This window comes from Zalophus californianus, chromosome 2 (genome assembly GCF_009762305.2).
Source record: "Zalophus californianus isolate mZalCal1 chromosome 2, mZalCal1.pri.v2, whole genome shotgun sequence".
In the NCBI taxonomy this organism is placed as follows: domain Eukaryota; kingdom Metazoa; phylum Chordata; class Mammalia; order Carnivora; family Otariidae; genus Zalophus; species Zalophus californianus.
Genome location: NC_045596.1, coordinates 179,009,275 through 179,021,814, shown reverse-complemented (window position 1 = coordinate 179,021,814; position 12,540 = coordinate 179,009,275). Strand labels below are relative to the sequence as shown.

General features: G+C 35.9%; 1 protein-coding gene and 1 pseudogene across 1 annotated transcript in view; one reads left to right on the top strand and one right to left on the bottom strand.

The window, feature by feature from the left end:
* Positions 1-12,540, top strand: part of SGCZ (sarcoglycan zeta) — a 1,100,701-nt gene that overhangs the window by 905,908 nt on the left and 182,253 nt on the right. The window lies entirely within an intron of this gene.
* Positions 6,322-7,491, bottom strand: LOC113925923 (annotated as a pseudogene).

Below are 12,540 nucleotides of genomic sequence, written 5' to 3'. Positions count from 1 at the left end.
ATATCCCCAGGATTTATTTATTTTATAACTGGAAGTTTGTCCCTCCTGATCTCCTTCCCCCATTTTGCCCAATCCCCCAAACCTCCTGCCCTCTGGCAACCACAATTGTGTTCTCTGAATCTTTGAGTTTTGTTTTGTTTATTCCTTTGTTTTATTTTTTATAGATTCCAGATATAAGTGAAATTATTAGTAGAAGAAAGGAAATGATAAAAATCAAGGTGAAAATAAATGAAATATAGACTAAAAAGACAGTAGAAGCGATCAATGAAACTAGGAGTTGCTTCTTTGAAAAGATTAATGAAAATAACAAACTTACAACTAACCTCACTAAGAATAAAAGAGAAGAAGCTCATATAAATAAAATTAGAAATTAAAGAGAAGTTACAACTGATAGCAAAAAAATACAAAAGGCTATAATGGACTACTATAAACAAATATACGCAAAAAATTGGACAACCTAGAAGTGGATACATTCCTAGAAATATATGATCTTCCAAGACTGAATGAATCATAAGAAATAAAAAATCTGAATAGACTAATTACTAGTAAGAAGATTAAGTCAGTAATCAAAAACTCCTAACAAACAAAAGTACAGGATCAATTGGCTTCAATGGTGAATTCTACCAAACAGTCAAAGAAGATTGAATACCTGTCATCCTCAAACTCTTCCAAATTTGAAGAGGAGGGAACACTTCCAAAGTCATTTTAATGGACCAACGTTACCCTGATACTGAAACTAGACAAGGACGACACACACACACAAAACTGCAGGCCGATATCACTGATGGACATAGATGCAAAACTTTCAACAAAATATCAGCAAACCAAATTTTTTTCTTTAAATATTTTGTTATGTTAATCACCATACATTACATCATTAGTTTTCGATGCAGTGTTCCATGATTCATTATTTGCATATAACACCCAGTACTCCACGCAGAACGTGTCCTCTTTAATATCCATCACCAGGCTAACCCATCCCCCCACCCCTCCACCCCTCTAGAACCCTCAGTTTGTTATTCAGAGTCCATCGTCTCTCATGGTTCATCTCCCCCTCCAATTTCCCCCCCTTCATTCTTCCCCACCTGCTATCTTCTTCTTCTTCTTCTTCTTCTTCTTCTTCTTCTTCTTCTTCTTCTTCTTCTTCTTCTTCTTCTTCTTCGTCTTCTTTTTTCTTAACATATATTGCATTATTTGTTTCAGAGGTACAGGTCTGTGATTCAACAGTCTTGCACAGTTCACAGCACATACCCTCCCCAATGTCTATCACCCAGCCACCCCATCCCTCCCACCACTCCAGCAACCCTCACTTTGTTTCCTGAGATTAAGAATTCCTCATATCAGTGAGGTCATATGATACATGTCTTTCTCTGATTGACTTATTTCACTCAGCATAACACCCTCCAGTTCCATCCACGTCGTTGCAAATAGCAAGATCTCATTCCTTTTGATGGCTGCATAATATTCCATTGTATATACATACCACTTCTTTTTTATCCATTCATCTGTTGATGGACATCTTGGCTCTTTCCACAGTTTGACTGTTGTGGACATTGCTGCTATATACATCGGGGTGCACGTACCCCTTCGGGTCCCTACATTTGTATCTTTGGGGTAAATACCCAGTAGTGCAATTGCTGGATCGTATGGTAGCTCTAGTTTCAACTGTTTGAGGAACCTCCATACTGTTTTCCAGAGGGGTTGCACCAGCTTGCATTCCCACCAACAGTGTAGGAGGGTTCCCCTTTCTCCGCATCCCCGCCAACATTTGTCGTTTCCTGACTTGTTAATTTTAGCCATTCTGACTGGTGTGAGGTGGTATCTCATTGAGGTTTTGATTTGGATTTCCCTGATGCCGAGCGATGTTGAGCACTTTTTCATGTGTCTCTTGGCCATTTGGATGTCTTCTTTGGAAAAATGTCTGTTCATGTCTTCCACCCATTTCTTGATTCGATTATTTGTCCTTTGGGTGTTGAGTTTGATAAGTTCTTTATAGATTTTGGATACTAGCCCTTTATCTGAGAGGTCATTTGCAAATATCTTCTCCCATTCTGTCAGGTGTCTTTTGGTTTTGTGGACTGTTTCTTTTGCTGTGCAAAAGCTTTTTATCTTGATGAAATCCCAATAGTTCATTTTTGCCCTTGCTTCCCTTGCCTTTGGAGATGTTTCTAGGAAGAAGTTGCTGCAGCTGAGGTCGAAGAGGTTGCTGCCTGTGTTCTCCTTTAGGATTTTGATGGACTCCTGTCTCAGGTTTAGGTCTTTCAACCATTTGGAGTCTATTTTTGGGTGTGGTGTAAGGAAATGGTCCAGTTTCATTCTTCTGCATGTGGCTGTCCAGTTTTCCCAACACCATTTGTTGAAGAGACTGTCTTTTTTCCATTGGACATTCTTTCCTGCTTTGTCAAAGATTTGTTGACCATAGAGTTGAGGGTCCATTTCTGGGCTCTCTATTCTGTTCCATAGATCTCTGTGTCTGTTTTTGTGCCAGTACCATACTGTCTTGACGATGACAGCTTTGTAATAGAGCTGTAAGTCTGGAATTGTGATGCCACCAGCTTTCAGCAAACCAAATTTAACAATATGTTAAAAGCATCATACACCATGATCAAGTAGGATTTATTTAAGGAATGCAAAGATGGTTCAACATACACACATTAACAAAATAAAAATTAAAAAAAACATGATCATCTCAGTAGATGCAGAAAAAAGCATTTGACAAAATTTAACATCCATTTATAATAAAAACTCTCAACAAAGTGGGTTTAGATGGACCATACTTCAACATAATAAAGAGCATATATGACAAGCCCACAGCTAACATCATACTCAATAGCAAAAACCTGAAGGCTTTTCCTTTTTGGGAACAAGACAGGGATACCCATTCTCACCACTTTTATTCACCATAGTATTGAAAGTCCTAGCCAGAGCAGTTAGGCAGGGAAAAGAAATAAAAGACATTCATATTGGTAAGAAGTAAAACTGTCACTACTTGCAGATGACAGGTTTTTCTATATAGAAAATCTTAGACTCCACCAAAAAAATTGCTAGAACTAATAAATGAATTCAGTAAAGCTGTAGGGTACAAATTCAATATACAAAAATCTGTTGCATTTTTATATAGCAACAAAGAATTTTCAGAGAAATTAAGAAAATCCCCTTTGCAATTAAATCCAAAAGAATAAAATACCTAGGAGTAAATTTAACCAAGGAGGTGAAAGACCTGTACAGTGAAAAATATAAGACATTGATGAAAGAAATTGAAGAAGACACAAATAAATAGAAAGATATTTCATGTTCATAGATTGGAAGAATTAATATTGTTAAAATTCCATATTACCCAAAGCAATATACAGATTCAGTGTAATTCCTATCAAAATTCCAATGACAATTTTCACACAAATAGAACTTACAATTTTCATTTTGGCCACATTTTTAGGAAGTAAAATAAAACCCAAAAAAGGATACTGCTTTACTACAGCAAAAGGGTGTACTTATGAGATATAAGCATTTTAGATTTTTTTCTGATATAAAAATACTCTCATATTTTCATTTAGGAAAATGATATTGTGATATCATTTATAGGTGACTTTATGATTTTATTCATCTTTTTTTTCACAAACATTAAGCCAAATTAAAAATATAGCAAACTAAAAAAAAATATATATATATATAGCAGACTGTATGCATAATGATTTTCATCATAGTGTTTCTGAGAAATAGTAAGAATAAATTAGGAAAAGAATAAATGATAATTTGGATAGAAATTAGGTTTTTGATGTCTTATAAATGTCTTTATTTATTTTAGAAAAAAATCCATAACTGCTTGGTTAACTAAGGGAATAATTTCCCTCTCACCTATGTAGATATACTGCAACTCCATTTATTATTCTAGTAATAAAAAATAAAAGTCTCTGGCAATATTGTAATTCCAAAAAAAGGATTGAGTCAATAATGAAATGAACATAAAGCAATTCTTATTTTTTTATTTTTAGAATGCAAAATATACTGATTGATATTTTGCTACTTAGTGTAATTGGTTATCCATTATTTTCACTGACAATCCAGAAGACTGATGTTTCAGTATGTCACTGTTGATGTGTTATGCTTCATTGGAAGTGTTTTAGAATCATTCAGTTGTAACAAAAATATACATTTGGAGTACATAATTGTAGGTTTTCACTTCTATGAATCAAGTGACTCATTGTTCATTGAAGCAATGTTTGGTTTTCTATACAAGGATTTAAATAAGAGGACTTGTAACCTATGAACATCCAGCTAGTGTGTGTGTGTGGGGGAGGCAATATTGGTTTTTAAATAAATCCATGTCCTTTACATTTAGAATTTCTAATCTTAATATTTTTATAAGATAAATGGAAAGTTATATTTTATTTTTAAAGTAACTCTATCTTTTGTATTAATGTATTTGTCTCATATGTTTTAGCTAGGATTAGTTTCCATTATGTAATGTTTCTTATTATGATTTTGCTTTTCAGATAATTTGAGAATACATTGCAGTAAATTATTCTTTGTAGAAACTGGTTCCAAAGTATGTTTAGAGGTTTTAAATAGGTTTGTTTTACTTTATTTTTAAGATCTTTTTATTTCCCAAATTATCTCACACAAAAGTGCCGATCAGATATCTCAGGCGGTTAATGACCTTTGATGAGGGTGTTCAAAGATGACAGAAAAAAAAGGTCATGCTAGACAGAGGGAAAGAAGTACAAACATGGCTGAAACTGGAAAAACTGGGGGGTCATGTTAATTGTCTCTCTGAACTTGAATCACAGATTGAGATTTTACTGACTGAAAAATAGAGAGCCATTAAATGCTTTTTGAGCACTTAAGTGACTTAGGGTTTTATTTGAGAATAGGATTTTGGTAGTTATATACAGAATGAATTTGATGCACGAGGATATTAGGGGAAAATATTTGTTACAAAAATAGCATCAGTTTGGGACAGGTGAAGCTTGAGTTTCCAGAGAGACATTTTGATAGAAATATTCAGCAGGCTTTTGGCAAATAGAAGCTCAGTCAAACATAAAGCTGGAAGGACAGATGAGGAAGCCAGCACATGGTGAAATGGTCAAGCTCATTAAGTGAGTGGCAATTGAATGAAATTGGAGAGAGACAGAAATACCTGATATAGGTCAGAACTTTCAGAATGATGTTTTTGTCGGAGGAGAAAGATGTCCTTACAGAACAATGGTTAAAGAAGTAGGAAAATTAAAGTGTGAAATAAACAAAATACAAAAATTTTCAAAGTACATAGTAGAGGCTTCTCTGGAAAAAAAAAAAGGGCCGGGCAGGTAAAATATACCTGGTTTGACAAATAGAAATGATAACTACCTGTTATAAGGATAATCTGGATCTGTAAAATCATATGTCCAATCAATTCAGGAAAAAATTCCAGATATCCAACTAAATGTTTTCACAGAAGTTTTTAAATTTCATGTTAGAAGGTAAGTTATTTTTTTTTAATTTTGGAGAAATTATATAAAATGCTTTCTAAGTTTTTTTTTTAAAGATTTTATTTATTTATTTCACAGAGAGAGACAGCAAGAGAGGGAACACAAGCAAGGGGAGTGGGAGAGGGAGAAGCAGGCTTCCCACTGAGCAGGGAGCCTGATGTGGGGCTTGATCCCAGGACCCTGGGATCATGACCTGAGCTGAAGGCAGACGCTTAACGACTGAGCCACCCAGGTGCCCCTGCTTTCTAAGTTTTAAGAGCTGGATTTAACTTACAAAGTTAAAAAATAGTTATTAAGATGGTGTAATAGATTCCTTCTCACATTTTGGTCCAATTACAGTGATGTGTATGCCTTTAAGTTTTAATCTTAGAGAAAGAGAAGATATTTTAGAGCTGTAACTTCACTTTCTGTACTCTCTTGATGCTGTGTGTGCGTGTGTGTGTGTGTATACATGTGTTTGAAAACTGTCCCTCTCCCTCTGCTCCTTGCCCCCCCATTCTCTCTCTATCTCTCAAATAAATAAAATCTTAAAAAGATTTATGTGATGAAACTACTGCCATTTGTGACAGATCATGCTTATTTGGGTTCCAGCACCCCACTTCTCACTCTACTCTGTAGTTAGAATTCTAGTAGCCACAAAGGATCTCTTGCTTTTTTTCTAACTTACTCTTTACCTTTTGAGGCAATTTGGCTCTGCAACAGAACGGAGAAGTAAATATTTCAGTGACTAATACATACTGGACATTCTTTTACTGGAGCCCTTCCTTCTTAGAATTTTTCTTTTTTTTGAGAAGTAAGCCATTATTTCCTTGTTTTACAACTAAAGTTAGCTTTGCGAGTTGCTTTTTGGTGATTAGTCAAAGAGACCAAATCCCATATCCTCATCAAACCCCTCTGACTCTTCCTTTGCTTCACACTTGGCTGGGACTGCAGCAGCAGCAGGAGTGACAGTGGTGGTGGCAGCCACATGGGCAGTAACCACTAATGCATATGGATCAGCCAAGAAGGCCTCAACCTTCTCAGCAAGTGAGAAGGTGTAATCAGTCTCCAGTGACAAAGCCAGACCTACTTGTATACATTGCTGATAGAAGGGGGTCCTGGTGCAACAGTCAGTAACCAGTCTGCAGACATAACACTAACATTGGGGCACCATCCAGGAAGCTAGAATGCAGTTTCCTCTGTGATATAAAGCACTTTGGGGTTGTAGATGCTGCCATTGTCAAACACCTGCTGGATGCAGAAGGGGGGGGGAAATAATCAGCACATTCAGCAGTGTGGCTTCGCTGGACCCACTTTGTCTCCTGTCTTTTTTTTTTTTCTTTAAATTTTTTATTGTTATGTTAATCACCATACATCATTAGTTTTTGACGTAGTGTTCCATGATTCATTGTTTGTGCATAACACCCAGTGCTCCACGCAGAACGTGCCCTCTTTAATACCCATCACCAGGCTAACCCTTCCCCCCACTCCCCTCCCCTCTAGGACCCTGTCTGTTTTTCAGAGTCCATCATCTCTCGTGGTTCGTCTCCCCCTCCTTGCCTCCTGTCTTTATCAGCTGCACATCATTCAGGATTTCAGAGGTGCCCTTGCAGATTTTTGTTGTGATGCCTGCAGCCTGAAAGAAGGGACTCTTCTCAGGCCCAAAACAGTTTTCTGGGCAGGCACAGGGACTTCACATGTGGCCATGGCACCAGCACAGGTGGCATCTGATACCTATTGACCAGCAACATGTCCCTGATCTCAGTGAGGTCCTCCTGGGTGAACACAAAACCCACATTCCCCTGAATATGAGGCAACCATTTCTTCAGGGCTAGGGCGTTCTCCAGTGCCCTTGGATGGCCTTGTGCTTCATGGAGTTCTTGCCCACCACAGCCTTCCTGCAGAGGGACATGTGGCTCTGCTGCACCTGCTTGGAACCCACATTGTCTGTTCCCACAATGAAGCGTTTTGGATAATCATCCAAAAGTTGGATGATCTTAAGGAAGTAGTTGGACTTCTAGGTCACCCTGTCTTCCCTGGGCATCACAGTGGTGTGTCAGGGATTGCCAAGCAGGGTTTAAAGATGATGTCACTCTTACAAGGACTCCTGGTGGGAGAAGGTAGAATTTTCTTAGTAGTACGCATTGTCTCACCACTACCTTGAGAAGATGTTTGTAATTTCTCAAGTTTTTCTCTTTAGGTGTTGCAATTCAGCCATATTCCCCAGATAATTCCTACACTGTACTTATTATCCATCACCATTATCACTGCCATCCAGCAGTTATTAACTGTGAGGCAGCCCAGGGCTAAAGACTTTGCATACATTTGTCATGTTATTTAATCTTCATGACAATCTTACAGTACCATGAAAAACTCTTTTATTTAGGTAACAAACCTAAAAAATTAGATAGTTTTAGTAATATGGCCAAGGTCATACAGTAAGTAGCAGACCTGGGAATATGGATTGTACTATATTAGCCTAATAACCCAAGCTTGTACCATCCCTTCCTCATTCCCTCCCTGCCTTCCTTCTTTCTTGTATTTGGCTGTAGAACAATATTTTAATTAAAATATAATACACATGGGGTGCTGGGTGGCTCAGTGGGTTGAATCCAATTCTTGATTTCAGTTCAGGTCATGATCTCAGGGTCAGACTCTGTGCCAGGTGTGGGGCCTGCTTAATATTCTCTCCCTCCCTCTCCCTCTGCTCTCTCTCTAAAAAAACAAATATAGATATAATACATGTATAGTGAAATGCATAACTCTGAAATGTAGTTCAAATATATATACTCTTGTGACCCATACCACTGTCAAGATAGAAACATTTCTGTTTCTCCAGAGAGTTCCCCAATGCCCATTTCCAGTCAAGCCTCACCCTGTCACCCAGAGCAATCACTGTTCTACCTTTATTGAAGTAAATAAAACCATGAATGAGTTTTACCTATTCTTGATCTTTATATAAATGGAATCATGATATGTATTGTTTTGTCTTTCATCTCTCAACCTAATAGCTTTAAGACTTATCCACATTGATTCATCATTCAGCAGTTCATTCCCATTGATTGCTGAGTAGTATTTCATTGGAAGAATATATCAAAATTTGTTTATGAATAAAAATACTATGAACATTCCCAGGGATAGGCTATCAAATCACACAAGTTAGTTAGCTTTGCTTTTACACTTCTCTTTCCAGGCTTTTCCTCCTCTATCTATCATTGGGTCAAGAACCTGAGATTTCCTCAGCCCTCTTTGTTTTCCTGAAGGGAACTCTCTTACTTAGAACTCAACATGCAGTCCATCAAACCTGGTCTTCAAGTTATATTTTGTTTTGTTTTGTTTTGTTTCCAGAGAGGTCAAATACCCACCCTATACAAACCTTACCCTAATCAGGGTTAGAGCCTCAGAAGAAGAGTAAAGAGACATACAAGAAAAGCTACTATGTAGTGTCTCATATATGAACATCTTGGCTTTACACTTAACTCAGACCTTACCTTGTGTGACAGGAGTAGAAGATGTGGTTCAGGCTTCCCAATGAGCAGAGGGAATCACAGCACAGGGAGGGGGACAGAGAAGGTGTTTAAGGTGTTTTCACCTTAATCAATAATTTTAGTGTGAATACCAGTGAGTTTTTATTAGACTGAATATGGTAAAATATTGGAAAGAACATTTAGAACACACATTAAAATGAAATATTTTAAGTGATTTCTGCTGTTCTTAAACTTGGGAAAAATTTCCACATCATACTGTAAGCTTTAAGCTGATATACCAGGGTCTTGAGAGGTGTGGACCTCTTAAACCAAATCCAAGGGTGATTATAAAATTGATGGGGGACGCCTAAGTAGGATTTGTTTGTTGTGGTGTTCTGATACCAGTGTGAACCAGTAATGAGGCAGTGCAGCATTTTAATTAATGATCTGGCTTAATTAAGTGTTCAGTATCTATTTCCAATCCTCTCAAGGGGTGGGGTTACATAGAAAGTAGGAAAATGCTTAATTATAATTCTCTTAGAAAAATTTCTACATCTACATCTACATCTACAGATCAATAAATTCCCTATAACTTCAACATACTTTCAGAGGTTTATGAACTTCACTAGTTCATTGACCTTAGTCAATTTGCATTACCTAGTTTGAATATTTTATATAGATTGGAGAATTATTGAAACACATTATATTTATAAATTTGAGCCATTCTTTACTACTTAGAAATAATTGGTGTAATTATATCCAAAGTGACACTTTTCTTTTGGGGTTAAAAGTGCAAATTACTGATGAAGTTTCTATGTAATGTGAAGTGTTAATGTGAAATCATTGGTTGTCCATAGGTAGACATGAGATATTTAATTCTGACACTAAGCATTTCATTATTTTCAAAGATTTGTCTTTGTGAAAACTGAAATATCCCTATTTTATAGAATCCTATTTTATTTTTCTACACAGATGAAAAGACAAAAAATAAGAAAAAATTGGCAATTGTGTGTGGCAGGTGTAGAATCTGGGTTAAAATTTGAATGTATTCATTTTGCATATATCACATTCATTGTCTACAGGGATTTTCCTTCATTTGCATTAGATATGTGTAGCTAAATTATGTTTGTTCCATATTCTTTTGATTTTCTTAAAATGAATTTTTTAATTTAGACTCTATTCAAGCTTAAAAGGATATTTTTGTCTGTACTTTTGAGATTACTTCTGAAGATTTCAATAGGTCAATATATCTTTCGTAAATCATGATGTTTACTTTTCTTCAGGGGCATGAAGGTGACCATTCTTTTATATCCTAAAACCTAAGGAATCATGAAAAGACTTTCAAAGTTATATTATATATTCATACACTCTAATAAATGTGTGTTTTGTGTACTAATACTGGAATAGCAATAATAATATCCTAATAATGACACTTAATATTTATTGAGAAATGCTATGTATAACATAATGTTACATGTGTTTTTAGCTATTCATGTAATTTACAAATTGAAGCTCAAAATTATTAAGTAATTTGTCTAAAGTCACATACCAAGTAAATGATACAGTTAGAATTTGACCCAGTAAGGAAAGGTCTAGTAGTTTTCAGTGACATACTCTAAATTACCATGCCACATTGCTATAGAAATAACATGGACATAAAATAATTTAGGAGCTAGCACACTATAAAGCAATCTTCTCTTTCATCAACAACAGCATGTCTTCTTACTCACTGTCTTGTTTCTTGTCTTCAGGATATGCTGAATTTCTTGTTGAACCCTGGTTTAGTATGGCCTCTTGAATCAATATGTTTGCATGTGTTACTTCTTCCCTTTCTTAAATTTCACCTCATTCATCATTATTTGTTATAGTAATAATTAGCTTAGGAGGTATATCCTTCAACAGACCTTCCTTAGCTGCTTTCTTCATTTATACTTGGGTGGGTGTCTTCATGTCTATCCCATGTAAGTTTCTGCAAAACTCCATGGCACTTGTGTATATATATTTGTTCATTTTCCATTTCCTGAGTAGGAATATTAAAGAAAAATACGTAATCTCTTCCATTTATTTTTTATACGTGATAAAGTTTTATAAAATTAATATATTAGTTAATGATGTTCCATAAAATAAAACTTGGAATTTAGAAATCTATCATTAAGTCTTGAGCCCTGAAGCTTAAAAATCCTCTTCTACCTATTGAATTGCCCAGAAAAATAATACATTCTCTCTTAAGATAATGGACAGAGTATTGGAAAAGCTTTCCTTCTGCCTAAGTGTGTTATTAAAGTAGTTGGAGCCTGTACACAGAAAATGGGGGCCTACATTACACAGTAAAGTTCCTATTCTTGGTATGTGGGGAAAGTCCAAAAATGAAGAAGGCCTCATTTTTTTCTTAGGCAAATATCTTTGATAAATACTTCTCATGTAGGAGAGTTTTCTTTGAATCTTATATATAGAGAGAATTGAAAAGTCTTTCACAGAAAGAGTCATTATGTAACTCCACAAAAACGGACATATTGCAAAGTTAAAATATATATTAGTGGCATGTTGAATATAGAAAACTGCTATCCTAAAAGCAGGATAAAAGCTGGTTTTTGTTTATTTTTTTTCATATCCTACAATTTAAGGATTATTTTTAAAGATTTATTTAGTTAGTTTTGAGAGAAGTAGAGAGAGCGTGCTTGTGCGCACCAAGCAGCGGAGGGGCAAGGCAGAGGGAGAGAGAATCTCAAGCCGAATCCTCACTGAGTGCAGAGCCTGACACGGGGCTTGATTCCACAACCCTGAGATCATGACCTGAGCTGAGACCAAGAGTCAGACACTTAGGGCGCCTGGGTTAGGTGTCCAACTCTTGGTCATAGTATCAAGCACCATGTCTGACTCTGAGCTCAGTGTAGAGTCTGCTTCAGATTCTCTCTCCCTCTCCTTCCCACTCACTCTCTCTCTCTCTCTCAGATAAATAAATAACATCTTTAAGAAAAAAAAATCTGACACTCAACTGACTAAACCACCCAGGTGCCCAAGGGATATTTTAATCTATTAGTAAACCAACTAATGCTTAGAAGAGTGAAAACTATATTGAAAAAGAAAAAAAAGTTGGATGATTCACATTTATGATTTCAAAACTTACTATAAAGCTACATAACCAAGAGTATGATACTGACATAAAAATAGACATATAGAGCAATGGAACAGAACTGAAAGTCCATAAGTAAACCCATGAATCTATGATTAATTAATTTTTGACCTGAGTGCCAAGACCATTCAATGGGAAAAGAATAGCCTTTTGACAAAAAGGTTCTGGGATAACTAGATATCCACATGCGAACAAATGAAGTTGGACCCTTACCTATATTATATACAAAAATAATTTATAGAGTCAAAAACCTAGATATAAGAACTAAATCTATAAAATTCTTAGAAGAAAATATAGAGATAAATCTTAATGACCTTGGATTTGGTAATGGTTTCTTAGATATGACATCAAAAGCATAAGTAAGAACAACAACAAAAATAGATAAATTAGACTTCAAAATTTCAAAAGTTTGTGCATCATGCTCACTTTGGCAGCACATATACTAAAAAGCTTGTGCATCTAAGGACACTACTAAGAAATTAAAAACAAAACA